We start from the raw sequence: 13,766 nt of genomic DNA on the forward strand, positions 1-13,766 counted from the left end.
CTCCATTTTTAGGCACAGAAGAGACACTGGGAAATATCCCAGGTGCCTGCTGAGACTTCCAAGAGTGTTATGGCTGTATTGCAACAAACACTGCCGTGCCAACTAACCTGCAAACAGAAAACATTATTTTTAACGATCCAGCACTGTGTCATCACCTACTATATGCCCTGGTATATCAGAAAAGGCAAATCATGGGTGAACGCAACCATCAGAGCAGGGCAGCAGGACAAGAAATCTGTGATGTGACTCAGTGCACCAGAACAAACTTTTCCTGTGGAGAAGGACAAAGAGCGAATTTTCTCAGTGTTTAAAAAAAGGAGACATTTGTTTTCCTAGAGAAGAACATGAAACTGCGACAGCACTGTCCTCCAAGCATGACTGGCCCAAGTATACAAGCAAGGTGGCTGGGCACTTAGGGTTTATGCAGTAAAGAAGGCTGCAGGGTGTTATATTCACTACAAATGACAGAGATAAAGAAATAGAAGGTAAGGGTAGGAGGCTTTCAAAGAGAAATCAAACCTTTAAACACACAGGTGTGTGGTAACACTGGAACAAGAAGAAGGTTGATTAGTAAGATGGATGGATTGGAAATAAGGCTCAGCTGCTGCAGATGAGAAGTTGTGACCCCCAGCAGATAACGAGACTAATGATCTACTACAGTACCTTTTTTTTTCCACAACGACCAATTGATTCATTGGTCATACAAAGTTTGAGGAAGAGCATTTCCCTAGTAATTAGATAATGACAGGAAAAAATATCTCTGCAGCTGTGGCAGAATTATTGAGTTACTTGTGAATCCCTCTCATTCTTACAAGAAGGGCTGTATTCACTTCATTGGCTTTTAGAGAGGGAAGGAGGTGGTGAAGACATAAGGCTTGAATTTGTTCCAATGTCTGCTAAAAGATTCTGGGTTAGCTGCTGTTTCGGAGTAACTGGTTTAGTATTCATTAACATCTTCCACTGGCATAGTACAGACTGTGCTATCCAGAGGTAATAAAGTTTTTTCAAACCAGTAAAAAAGTAGATCTTTTGTGGAAAACCTTCCTTCTATGATTAACCCAAGAGACTTGAGGACTAGAGTGGTTTTTAAGTGGGATTTTTTTCTCTCTTTTTCTGAGTCTCATTGTAAGGATTTTCATACAGAAAGAAGCCTCAATGTCTCTCTTTTTTTTTTTCTTTTTTTTTTCTTTTTTTTTTTGTTCCTATGTTGAAAACAAAAGGAAGGAGAAAAGAAAATTGAAATAGCAGTCATCTGCAGCAAAGGGACTGGTGTGGTGTTACTGTCTTTACCCTGCTGCACCCGTGCTCAGTGCTTTTAAAGTTTAAGAACAAGCAGGACATGGAAAACTCTCCAGATTACTCTCCTCTTCTCTACTTCATCATTTCCTTCTTATGCAGGTATCAAAATTATGATAAAAAAAACCTGTGACATTGATAGCATTATCCACCTATCTCATGATAAATCTGGGGTCTGTTGCTGTCCCACGTTACAGGCATTCCATGAAAACCTCAGGGGATTCAGGTACCAACTAGTGAGGTGCCCTCATTAGTGAGGAACCAGTGACAGAGTAAGAGGCTGGCAGAGGCCCCAGCTCCCCAGCTGGGTCTGATGAGAGTATGTTCTGCTGGATACAGGCAAAAAGGTTTTAGTCTCCAGCCCCACTCTTCTAATGCCCATATATACACAAAAAGGCAATCAGTGGTGTCTATTACACATTATTTCACTAAGCATCCAGCCAAGTCTTTGTTTGGTAATTTAGTAAAACAAAGACCACAAATTTGACCCTCCAGTCATTTCAAGCTAAAAACAGTGCATGAAACGACTGGGTTTCCAATACTTTGACTCACTGCAATGTCTTCAAGAGCAAATCTTCTTGCAAAACATGTTGCAGACTCCTCAACATCACTGCTCTTTGCCTGAGTCCTTGCTTTCTTGCTCCTTCTTGCAGCTACTTGCTGTGTTTCCAGCTGAAATCCCTCAGTGTTCCCACACAGCAGCAGCTTCTCAGCTCTACACCAGATGTTGCCTGGCACAATGATGTGATGAAGCCCCAGATGGACACCATAGGTCTCCTGAGGGCTAATTTCACACCATGTCTGCCTCCTCCTTCCTCAAAGGAAGGCCTGGGCAGAATCCAGCCATGTCTGGAAGCAGTACAGCAGTAGCATAACCTCTGCAGGACTGCTGAGGTATTACACAAGAAGTTACATCTGAACAGGTATGTCCCAGATAGCTCATAACCCGTTGTCCCCGCACACACAACCCTGCCTTCTCAACTATAACAATATTTCTCTGGTCTTCTCTTTTTGCTCCTTGTAATGTCTCTTGCCCCATTTTTCCTCCAAGTTCATCCCTTGTACCTCAGAACAACATGCCTCTCAAAATCACCCCTCCCAGCATTCTGTTATCACTGAGCTCTGTTCCTCTCAGCTGCTAACACAGTCTGGTCTCTGGAGCTGTCTGCATAGCGTGTGCCCCGGAGCTTTATTAGCAGCTTGTCTGCCTCCACTCCAGGCCCTGCAGCTTCCTCTACAGTGGCCGCTTGTCAGTGTACATGGAGGAAAAGAAGGAGCAGGGATGGCTTTGTGCTTGGGTTTGAGGCTGAACTTGAGCAAACATGATCTGCCCATCAACTTCACTGTAAACTTTATGTAATATTGGATAAAGCACTTCATACGTTGTGTCTTCATTAGGGGTAGAGAACTCCAATGAATAGCATGAATAACAACCACTTCTGGTGGAAACCAGGTACCACCTGGTAGAAATGGTGAAATAAATTAAAACCAAACTAATAAAGAAACTAGTTACATGTCTTGTGATTTCATCTATTTATTTGTCTCAGGCCAGCTGAAAAGGTCTGTTTATTCCATTACTGTTAATCCAGACACATACAAAGCTAATAAAATGTCACACAAATAATAGTTTTCCTAGCTGTTGTGTAGATAAACTCAGGTGGGGAGAAATATTAAATACTTCTCTTTTCATCTTTGGATCTATGGATATCCAAGGGATCAGTCTTGTTTTTCTTTTGAACATAGAATTATGTAGAAGCTACATGATTTCTAGAGCTTCTTAATAAAATACTCTGCAGCTTTTCAGCAGCAAGTTAGAAATATATAGCTTTCCTTTTCTTTACTCTACTCTGTGCCAGAGTATTGCCTCTGTCTCCAGCTGAAGGGATGCTGAATGGCAGTACAGATACAAAAACAGCCATGAATCAGATCATCACAGGGGTTTCACAAGGAGGCAAATATGGTCCCTGACAACGTCTTGGCTGGAATGCTGGCTCAATCAAGTGCTGGTTGACAGTGAAGTGATCAGGGCTTTGAATCCTTGGGTGCCCTTTGATAATTCAGAACTGCTTTATGCTGAGTGCTCAGAAATGTGATAACTCTTAGAAATTTTGGCCCACACATGGCCTTTTATTAAAGCTAGCAGGAATGCTTCATGCATCCAAAGCCTCTGTGAAACCACTATGAGTACAAGAGGGTGGCAGTAGAGCCTGTATGCTAACGATATAGTTCCTTGTTGGGGCTGGCTTGTCATAGATGCCAAGATAGCTTTTAAAGCTTCTGTGAAAACTGTCTTTTCTTGCTGGTATGTTGACAATGATGTTTACAGCCTAAAGACTCTGAAAACTCAGGAAAATCAATCCCTTTGCCATCCGCATTCTGAATTTTTGCTCCCTTTAGTGGCAGGTATCAGCACACAAACAGCACAAATGTTGGTGGTCAAAGTAGAAATTAAGCATATTTCTGATCTGCTCTCTGAACTGTTCCATTTGAGTGTCAAGTGCTTCTACCAAGGCCAGGGGGGAAATGCAGGATTTGAGTGTTGGCATGCTTCTACTGTGTGCTAGGCACTGAGCAAAGCCATGGCACAGAAAGCCTGCACTTCAAATGTAAAATATGGAGCAGCAGATGGATGTAATAAAGCAGGAAGCATACGGAAACAATGACACGATTATGAACAGCATAATACGCAATGGTTATAGCACACCAAAGCAATAAGCAAGCTTCCTATTATGGATGCCTAAATTGGTCATTTTAATATCTAAATAGCAGTCATCTGGCCCAGCAAGGCCATACAGAGCATCTCTCCCTGTTATTCCAATGCCTTATACAGCCAGTGGAAGTGTCAGTCATGAGACAGCAACTCCCTTGTGCCCCTGAGAAATAAATGGTTATTCAGGTCCTGATGGGTTATTCAGGCCTCAATACAGCCAAGTATCCACTTTCTCTGCTCTGTGCCTAAGTGCTGAAGCCAAGAGGCTGTTCAACATGCAGCGTCCCTTTCTCTGATGGTCCTTTCTTAAGCTGCACCAGTTGCAAAACCTCTAGCAGTGAAGTGCTCAGGCTGAGCCAACTCCAAGTGTGTGCAGCAAAGCGCGGGCTTGTAGGGAGAACTGCAGTGCAAAAAGCACTGCTAAGGCTCAGTTGCCCCAGGGGCTGGCAGCCCCAGCCAATACGTGGTACCAATTGTACTCTTGAATTAAGGCTCCTAAATTTCCCTTAAATCAACCCTAGGGTTGCTAATAGTTGGTCTAAAAGTTCTCCCTTGGCAATAACAAATGAACTTAGAGGAGCTTGGAATTCCAACTATTTAATTTGAGATTCCCAGTGAATGTCTTGGAAAGTTTACAGCCTTGCCATATTCTGCTAGTGATTTAAGAGTTTAACTTGTTAGATGCTCCAATATTTGTCATTTTAAATTTTCTTGCCTGGATACAGTGGCCAAAATATTTCCTATCTAATTGTTCAAAACAAGCACCTGAAGATATGTTTTTATACTTGAATCACTAGCTTGCTCTGCCACTGAACCCTGCGTCTCTGAAAGTCAGGCACTTTAGATACCTACACAATGGTTTCAGGGACCTAACTTTTGGCAGTCAAATTCGTGTTTGTGAAACTATCAAGCGTTTCTAATAAGAATCTAAACGTAAACCAGACCAAAGAAAAAAAGCAAGGGGGAATAAAAAGAAAGAAAAACAATACTCTGTAGGAAATCTATGTGTTGACATAAAATACGGAATTATTCTCATCCATATAGGTAGGTACCTTTTTCCAAAGATGAATTATTTGAATCAGTTGTTCAGAGCGTCCTTGGAAGACAGCTTCTGTACCTGACACCCACCAAGCCAGCAGGCTCCACACCAGTGCACTGTGTGGTAGTGATGCAGGCATCCATCGTGCCTCAGCAGGAAGCCTTCATTCACTCCCATGTTGTTACTTCTATCTCTGCACGTTCTCAAAAATAAAGCTTGGTGTCAGTGCCTGAAGGTTTGTATGTTTTCTGTTCTGCTGTTATCTTAGTAGCAACTATTCCTGAACAAGAGGATTAAACGTGGTGTGTCCACATCTTGGTGGCCTGCTTTAGGGATTCATTTACCAGAAGGGTGAGGTCCAGGCAAACGGAAAGCTCCAGCAACACTGATGGGTAAATAAAAGCCAAAGCTATGACACCACATTTGTGTTTGTGCCGTGCTTTACTTCTGTGTTCAGAGGAAATAAACCCAGAGTTTTTCTTTCATTAATGGGGTAAAAACAAGCATTTATCAGCAGGGTACCATAGTGAAGTCATAAACCATCACGACTGTTTTGAGATTGTTGCTTCAGTTTCTCTGTCTGGTGCACTAGAGCACTCCTAGAAAGGTCTTCTGGGGGCTATGGCCATCATTGCTGTTGGGTCTCTGGGGAATGGCGTTGCCAAGAGCACGTAGCAGACTTGTCCCCAGCTCTCCTGTAGATGGAGGAATGAGGTTGAGGTCTGGGTTAAAAAAGCACAACTCAGCACTTCAGCTGTCACCATCATGCTGTTACTCACCACAAGGCCTAGGCAGAGGCTTAGTGGCAGGCACCCTCCTGCCACAGAAAGCAGGAAGGACTGCTGTCCTCCATGCAATAAGAGTACGTGTCAACCAGTACAGTGCCTAAGCCTAAACCTTAGGCTGAAATCGACCATGTTCACCACACTGCCCTTGGGAGAATACTGAAGTATGAAAACAGAGGGTTGTCCTCCTCTAGAGAGCACTGACAGAGAAGCATGAGAGCTCTGGATCTGCCCCAGGCTTGCATGTATGTCTGCTGTGATCAGCCTTCCGGGGGGATTGTCTGCAGCACCTTCAGGCTCTGACCAGCCCCAGAGTCCACAGCAGGAGCAGCTACAGAAAGCCACTCAGCCCCTTGCTCAGGCTGTACATTGAGGCTCAGATTTCTTTCTCTGTGTGTGTACAAATACGCACATACGCCTCTCCCAAGTACTGTTAGGCAAGAAGATGGATTTCACCTAACAGGGGCATCTGAAAGGGTTTAGCTCTTCAGGGCTTTGTGTGTGACTAAGCTCAGTGGCGGTAGTCAGATGTTGTACGAAGCCTTCTTCATTCTTTACATTCAGTACTTCTCAGTTCGGCCTACACCCACTAAAAATCTTTCCCATGTTTTTCTTCCTTACAAGGAAAATAAACTTGTAAAGAGGAAGAAGTGAAGGGTTACATCTGGAGGGAGTTATGGCTGTGGCTCAAAGGAACAACTGGAATGTGTGCAATGCGGAAGTTCCTTCCACACAGCCATTTTGCTTTTGGGGAGCACAGACACGTGTTATTTCTGTTTGCAGAACGCAGCCCCAGTTCAGATTCCAGTGGGGGGAATGCAACAGCATTCCCTAGAGAGAGCATGGTGGTGATTTATGTTGGTGCTACCCATACCGCCTCATGTCAGGAGCATCTCAGCAAGAGAAATTTTACCTGACTTGAAGCCACAGCCTTGACTGTAGCAGCAAATATTATCATTGTCCAATTTTGATACTTTTTGGTGTTTGCAGATCCCACTGAACTCATCTGGCATCAAGGTGTTTGGAAGAGAAAGAAATCATTTGTGTGTACATTGACACGGGGATCAGCAAGTAGTACTGCGTCTGCTACAGCCCCACAGCTTCTTTCACCTGTTATAACTATTGGATTGAGGGGCAACATCATCCACCTTTGAGCTCACCCCTAAATCTTGAACAGTATATGGGATGAAAAAGCAGAAAAGCAAAGTGTTTTTCTCTGGTATAAATTAGTGGTGTGGAGATGGAGGAAATCTAGGTATTGCAACTCCAGCATGTCTGATGTATCTGACTTTCCAAGAGCTGGGGCTTTTTTAGTCTATGAATGTTTATGAATGATTCACAGTTCAAAACCACTCTCTGATATTTTCTCAAGCTGATGTAGTTTGTTATTAAACATTTTTAAACAAAAGCTTGATTTCTGATCCTGAAATTTAAGTGTTCACCTGCATCTGTTCTTATTTTTGAACCCCTCTTGAAAAGGAAGAATCTTGCCCAAACACTTCACTGCTTAAAACCAACCCAGCTTCTGAAAAGGGTCAGTATTTGAAGCCCTTAATATTTACCTGTGCAAAAGTCACAAAGTCATTTTAAAGTGATGTGGTATCTGTAAAACAATTATCATTAAGAACTGTTTTTTTTACACACAGCCTTACAGTTTTGAGATGTTTATAAACAAACCACTTTGGGAATAATGAAAGCCAGAGGAGAGAAAAAATAATCAATGAGGCAACAATATTGTCAGTGATAGGTATTTGTTTTTCCATTCATAATGCCTGAAGTACTTGTAATATGCAATACCCTGCATACTGTTCTTGTCTTCATGCTTTTTCCAAAAGCATGCCATACTCGGGACAAAGTTCTGTGAAGAAATACTTTATACTTCATTTGTTTTTTAAAATGCCATTGATTGGAGAACAGAAACTGCCCATCCCCTCTTTGGATCTTCTGGCTTTTGTCTGAGAAATTCTAGTTTCTATTTGCAGTGACTTTTTCTATTCTTTCTAAATTGCCAAACATTGGGGGGGGGAAAAAAGTATTTTAAAGTGAAAGTATTGATTAAACAAAGAATTTGCTATTCCCTTCAGTGCTGTATTTTTGGAAATAATTTTGAGCAGAATAGCTACCAGTATTTGAAAGGAACATCTGCAGTTCATCTAGCAACTGGCTTTCAAAACACTCCCATGTGCGCCTGTCTTGTTCCTGATCCATTTCCAGTAATTATTCCTGATAGTTACATGTGTCATCAGAAGGGATATGAATGAGCAACGGTGTTTCAAAATTGTGAAAAGCACTGCACAAAAAGTAGGACAGAAACAAAGAGGTCTCCTTGGTTGATCTTGTAACAAAACCACTGCTTCCAACAAGACAGGTATGAAAGCAACAACCTGGCAGACCATCACCATGAAATCAAAGACAATAGTGGACCTCCCACAGCTCTGGCCATTCATCGTACTCGAGTGTGTATCTGCATCACCTGAGCCCCTAACTATGTAGGAACTAGTTACACACTGCATTAAATTCATCAGTCAGCTACACTCTTGAAAGTCTCATTTGCAGTCCAAATTTCTTGAACTGCAACACGTAATTGCTACATATTCTCACACCTCTCTGTTAGAAAGAGAAGTGTGTTATTGTAGTGGAAATGCTGAGTCATGGATTGAACCAGTGATTGAGCACCTGGGGGGAGGGCAGGGCCAACCAGGGAGGGGAGCAGGTGTATGCAATGCAGCTGAGTGACTGGAAGAGGTGCAGCCAGGATCCACCCCTTCCCAGAACTTATGTAAGGGTTGGCAGTGGAAGCAAGTATCTTGCTGGAGATTTCTGTGTATCTAAGGCCTTCCGAAGGTAAGTAATGTCTTTCCTTTGTTTCTGTGCCTGTGGTTGTTGTATCTGATCAAGTCTTTGCTTATTACTGCCTGGGACTTTGCTGGTCTGCTATTATTGCTGTGCTTTCCATTGTGTTGCAGTTATCAATGTATTATATTGATATAATTTTTATTTTTATTAAAATATCCTGTCAGCTGTACCTGGCACCTGATTGTGTAGGTGGTGGAGAGCAGGAGGAGAAATGTGTCCTTGTGGAGATCTCAACCAGGTGAGGAAGGTAGCAGCTGCATTCTCTCTTAATGAAAGAAAAAAGTGAAAGTAAAACTTGGAAGTTGATGAGCAGCCTAGTTTACCCCATTTATGGATTCCTCTTGTCAGAAATACTCAATGTATGTTAGGAGTCATGATGTCTCTATGACATGTGTTGTAAACGTGTGAAGAGTTGTAACTATGCACCCAGATACATTGAAATTTAAAATGGGTGCAATTGTACTTTAAACAGTTTAGTTTTTACTCCTAAAATGTAAGGTAGTCATAGAATGATTTGCTGTGACAAGAAAAAAATAAGTCACCCATTAGTATGGGTTTAAGAGGGAGATAACAAGGACTTGTTACATCGTCATGCATGAAGAGTCTTGATTTGGCATGGCTTTCTTTGTTTTTCTTTGAGAAATGTTTCTTAGTAAAATGATTGAGGTCCTTCTTTTGTTCTTTAGGTGTTTTGTTGTTTTTTTTTTTAAAGGAAACATGTAAAAGATACAAACACCATTTTTACACTTCACCTTTTCAGACACAGAGATGGAAGAAAAACTTCTCCCTTACAAATTGAAGCACTTGTTTCATCCCTTCTTCAAGACTTCATTACATTTCCTCAGGCCAGAGAACGTTTATTTTTAAAGCAAAATCTCTGTAAGTAATACTTTGGTTTTGATTAAGTGAAGACACAGCAGAAGCTGAATTGAGCCCTTGTCACCTGAATGGCCTGCAGCTTGTGGGATGGCCGCAGCATTGAGGCATGAAGACAGGATAGCAGTGGGGTGTCTGTGGGATGGTTTCTCAGATTCAGTGCACAAAGGCAGCAGGGTTGGCTGCCTGTGAACCCCTTGCAGACCCTGCCAACCCCCTCTGTCCATGGCTGAGGATGCGCAGCAGTTAAGGAACAGGCCCACTAGCTGCAAGGGGCACTCTGACTTCAGACCTCCATGCCCCAGCAGCCCATGGCACAGCCACTCCTCATGCTTCACTCCTACCTCCAAGTATTACACCAATAGCACTGACAAATATGCTGAGGGGAACAAGATTAGATAAGGAAGAAGGAGGAGGCAAAATAATGCTCTTTCTACTGACATGTCATTGTTGGTACATCTGTATTATGTCTAGATGTACTAATTACTTCTCTGAAACTGCGCTGCAAGACAATTTGAGCTGATAAATCATACGAGTTTTCTGGTTTTAAGATCCCAAATGCCATGCAAGAAGAAAAGATGGGGATAGGGGAAGAAAAGAATGGATGCTCACCTTAAATCTGTTGACACAAAAACGTAGCTTCAGGATGATAGTAAAATACTGTAAAACACAAAAAAGGCAGTCTTGCTTGGAATCCAACTCATACTAAGGCATTCTTCATGATTCTCTCCTTTTCTGAAGAGGAGGAAAAAAAAAAAGATTTTTAAATGGAGCCTAGTCTTTAGGAGTTGTGTATATACGTTCTTGACTGATGAACTCTTATATATGCATGTGATCCAATAGAAAGTCATTTTAGAAAATCAAACCATTAATTATAGGGTGATTTCATAGCAAAGGTTAGGGAAAAGTCAGAACGGTTTGGTGGTTTGATAATGTTTATTCTCTCTCTATGACATACTGGATGGTAGTATATATAGCAGGGGCTTTCCCAGTTGTTTGTACACGCTCTCCCACACCCTAACAAAGAGGTAGGAAGTACAGAAGTATTGTTTATAAAACCGAAGCTGGATAAACTATCTGTACAGAGCCTCTGCAGCAGAGGATTTGCTTTGCATACTTCTACACCTCAGTGAATTTCAGTGGGAGCTGCAGTTTCACTTATACTATGTGGGCTACTGAGGGCCTTTGACCCAATCTATTTGCAACAGCTGATCACCTCTCTAAACGGAGCCAGACACTAATTGTTCTGGCTGATGCTAAGGGCTGGTGCACCTCAGCCTTGTGAAAGCAAAAGGCAAGAAAATCTGAAGAGAGCTACTGTGATTTCCCTTTGAACGCAAAATGTGTTTGAGCAGAGTAGAGTTAAAGTAAATGACATGGGGCGTTCTAGGGCAAAAACTTTTGACATCTGCTTATGCTCACACAAACTATTTGCTACCAAAGTAACTCCTGGAGGCTGAAATGGCCTGATGACAGCATAGGAAAAGGATGGAAGAAGCATGGTCTTTCACTCACTCACAGAAATCACCGTGGCCAGAAAGTTGGCTAAAGATCTTCCTGGCCAAGTTCCAGCGCTGATGAGGGATTCTCAAATACTACTTCTGCAGGGACTGAAGGCTACGAGTAAACGAGAGGGCTGCCCAGAAGAGAAGGCAAATAGAGGATGAGGAGCAGCTCAGAAGATGATGTTTGCCAGCGGCCTGCAACGCTACTCTGCAGCTTCTTGCCTTTTTCAATAGTCAGAAGTGGATAAATAAATAAAAGCACATTTTAAAATTGGAAATAAATAAATAAAACCAGAACAAACAGCAGCAGTTAAAAAAACATAATGCTGGCTACACCCAGCATCACTCAGTCTCAGCTGCGTTCCTGTGTGCTTCTATCCAGTACCAGCCAGCACTTCAGCAATAATCCAGTCAAAGCTGCCAGCATGTACAAAAATCTGGCCCAATTAATCTAAATATAGACTCTAGTGGGACATTACTGGAAATAAGGGTTTATCATTTTAATCAGTACCCTTTGGTTTAATTCAATGCTATGTGACATTCCTGTGACTGGCTGGCTGTTCCCTGAGCAATTCCCTTCAACACTTCCATGGGTCAGTATCCAGGACTGATGTTTCCTCCTCCTTTTTCCTCAGAGAGCCAGGACATCCAGAGCAGCCCAGTTTTAACAGCATGCAATGAAATGGCCCCATAAAGGCCAAATGAAGGCTGGAGGTATGCCAGCATGTGAACAGCATGTGGGGTGACTGCACAGCTAAATATCCTGGTTAGTCTCAGCAGCAATCTAGGAAAGCAGCTGGAAAAACATCAAAATAATTCACAGCACAGATATCATTGAATTGTAAAGGGAGAAAAGCTGTATCTCTGTTTGGTGCTAGTATTTTAAAGAAATGATTTGATGAAACTCAGAGTTACGTTTTGGTAATTCTAAAATTCTATGATTACAGAGAAGCTGTAAAAAAAAGCTGACTCTTCAGCTGGACAAATCTGCCGAAATTGGTCATTAATATGATATCTTAAATATCCGCTACCAAGGCCCAGATGAATTCCTGAAAAGTCAAAAAGCATGAGATAGAGAAGACCTGCAAGGTCATCTGGTCCATCTCCTTGTCAGTGTTTGTTGTTTTGTTTCTCCCTGGTTTCCCATGTCTTAATTTAAATTTGTTCTTATTTCCTCCCTCCTTATCAACCATATGAATCTTCTTTAAAATAACTGCTCTCCTCCTCAGTATAAGATCAGATAATAGAGTACAGATTTAATTCCTTTCTCTTGTAGAACCTGAAATTAATCTGTCTCTATTAAGAGCTCAATTGTGGTTAATCACTATTGTCCCTATCGCTTTGTTTCAGCTTGTTCTGAGCACACTGCTTTTTGTCAGATGTTGTCAATAATCCTCCTTTCCCTTGCTCACTCGTGTGAGATTTCTCTTGCATTTAGTCACAGGCCTCTTCTTAATCCTCTCTTTAGTGATTACTGAGTGCTAGGATCTGCATCTGATAAATCCAATGGCTAATTTTTTTTCTCAAAGGGCAGAACTTTAGTATTTCAACCACCTCACTGCAGACTCCTATTTGCAGTGCCGATTTCCTGTTTGCTCTACAAGCTTCCATAGGATTTTGTGGCTAAAGCTTTCTAGCTTTCTGCTCCTCTCTTCAGTAGATCAACTGATTGGAAGTGTATCTGATCCTTGGCAACAAAAGACTACAGCTTAAAAAATAAAAAGTAAATTAAAAAAATGATATTCCTCTGTCCTTTATTTTTGTTTTCTCAAGGGAGTGTAGAAAAAACAAGTGTTATCTTCATATGCTTTTTGGTTTTCAGAGGCCATACGCACAAATCTCCCCCCTCCTTGGAGCTGTAACCCCTTTCCCCACAGCTCTCTGTGATATCTCATATATCCTTCCTTTTGTTATTTGTTATGCATCTTCCAAAACAAACACAACTGTAGAAACACAGGATATCTTCAGATTGCAATGCTTAGGATCAAAAACTATACTGGCTTTAGGCCGGAGGCAGCGCCGCTGCACATGGGGATTTGAGTTAAATCTCTTTAAAAAGCTGCTATTTTTTCCATTCCCCTATAAATATTAGGGTAATATTCACAACAACGCCTTTATGTTTTTCAAGAGGCAACCACTTGATTTCATGCTTTGATGAACAGAGAAGGCTAGTGCAGTCTTTTTTTGTTGGAAAACTTTATCCCATAAATGTACTATGAAAGAATACAGGATGTGGGATGGACATTGGAAAAGTCAGAAGGGCAGAATTGGGCAAAGCCTCTTGGGCTTCAATTGTCTTTCTCAGATGGGAATGTAGGGAACTGGAACTGAAATTCAGAATGTTTCAGTGCACATTAATAGATTGGTGGTGCATTGCATAAGGCAGTGCTACTCATGCTTCTTTGCCCGAGCACCCAGCGTGAAAGGAACAGATGCTGAATCATCATAGCACTGTTGCCCCATTCCTAAGTGACCTCTTCAAATCAACTTAAAGATTAGTTCCCCATACTCTGCAGAAATTGCAAGTGAACATTTGCATGTCAGCAAGACAAACGATGTTATTATGAATTAGTTTTAGCTAGTACACTCTGAAAAATACTTGTTATTCTAAAGATGAATCAGGAATATAGGGAAATTGGTACTATCTGCATAGCTGTGAGCAAGATCCCATAGGGAAATCTATATGCTCTGTGTGATAA

At 41.7% G+C, this 13,766-nt stretch overlaps 1 long non-coding RNA gene across 2 annotated transcripts; it reads left to right on the top strand.

Moving 5' to 3' along the window:
* The first annotated feature begins 8,570 nt into the window (after nt 1–8,570).
* Nucleotides 8,571–12,441, top strand: LOC125696359 (uncharacterized). 2 transcript variants are annotated; one of them, XR_007378322.1, is made up of 4 exons: nt 8,571–8,674; nt 8,851–8,924; nt 9,447–9,565; nt 11,006–12,441. It is a non-coding gene; the product is annotated as an uncharacterized LOC125696359 (long non-coding RNA). The 2 variants fall into 2 exon arrangements; XR_007378321.1 differs by having other exon boundaries at nt 11,170–12,441.
* Nucleotides 12,442–13,766: the final 1,325 nt, after the last annotated feature.

This window comes from Lagopus muta, chromosome 7, assembly GCF_023343835.1.
Source record: "Lagopus muta isolate bLagMut1 chromosome 7, bLagMut1 primary, whole genome shotgun sequence".
NCBI lineage: Eukaryota > Metazoa > Chordata > Aves > Galliformes > Phasianidae > Lagopus > Lagopus muta.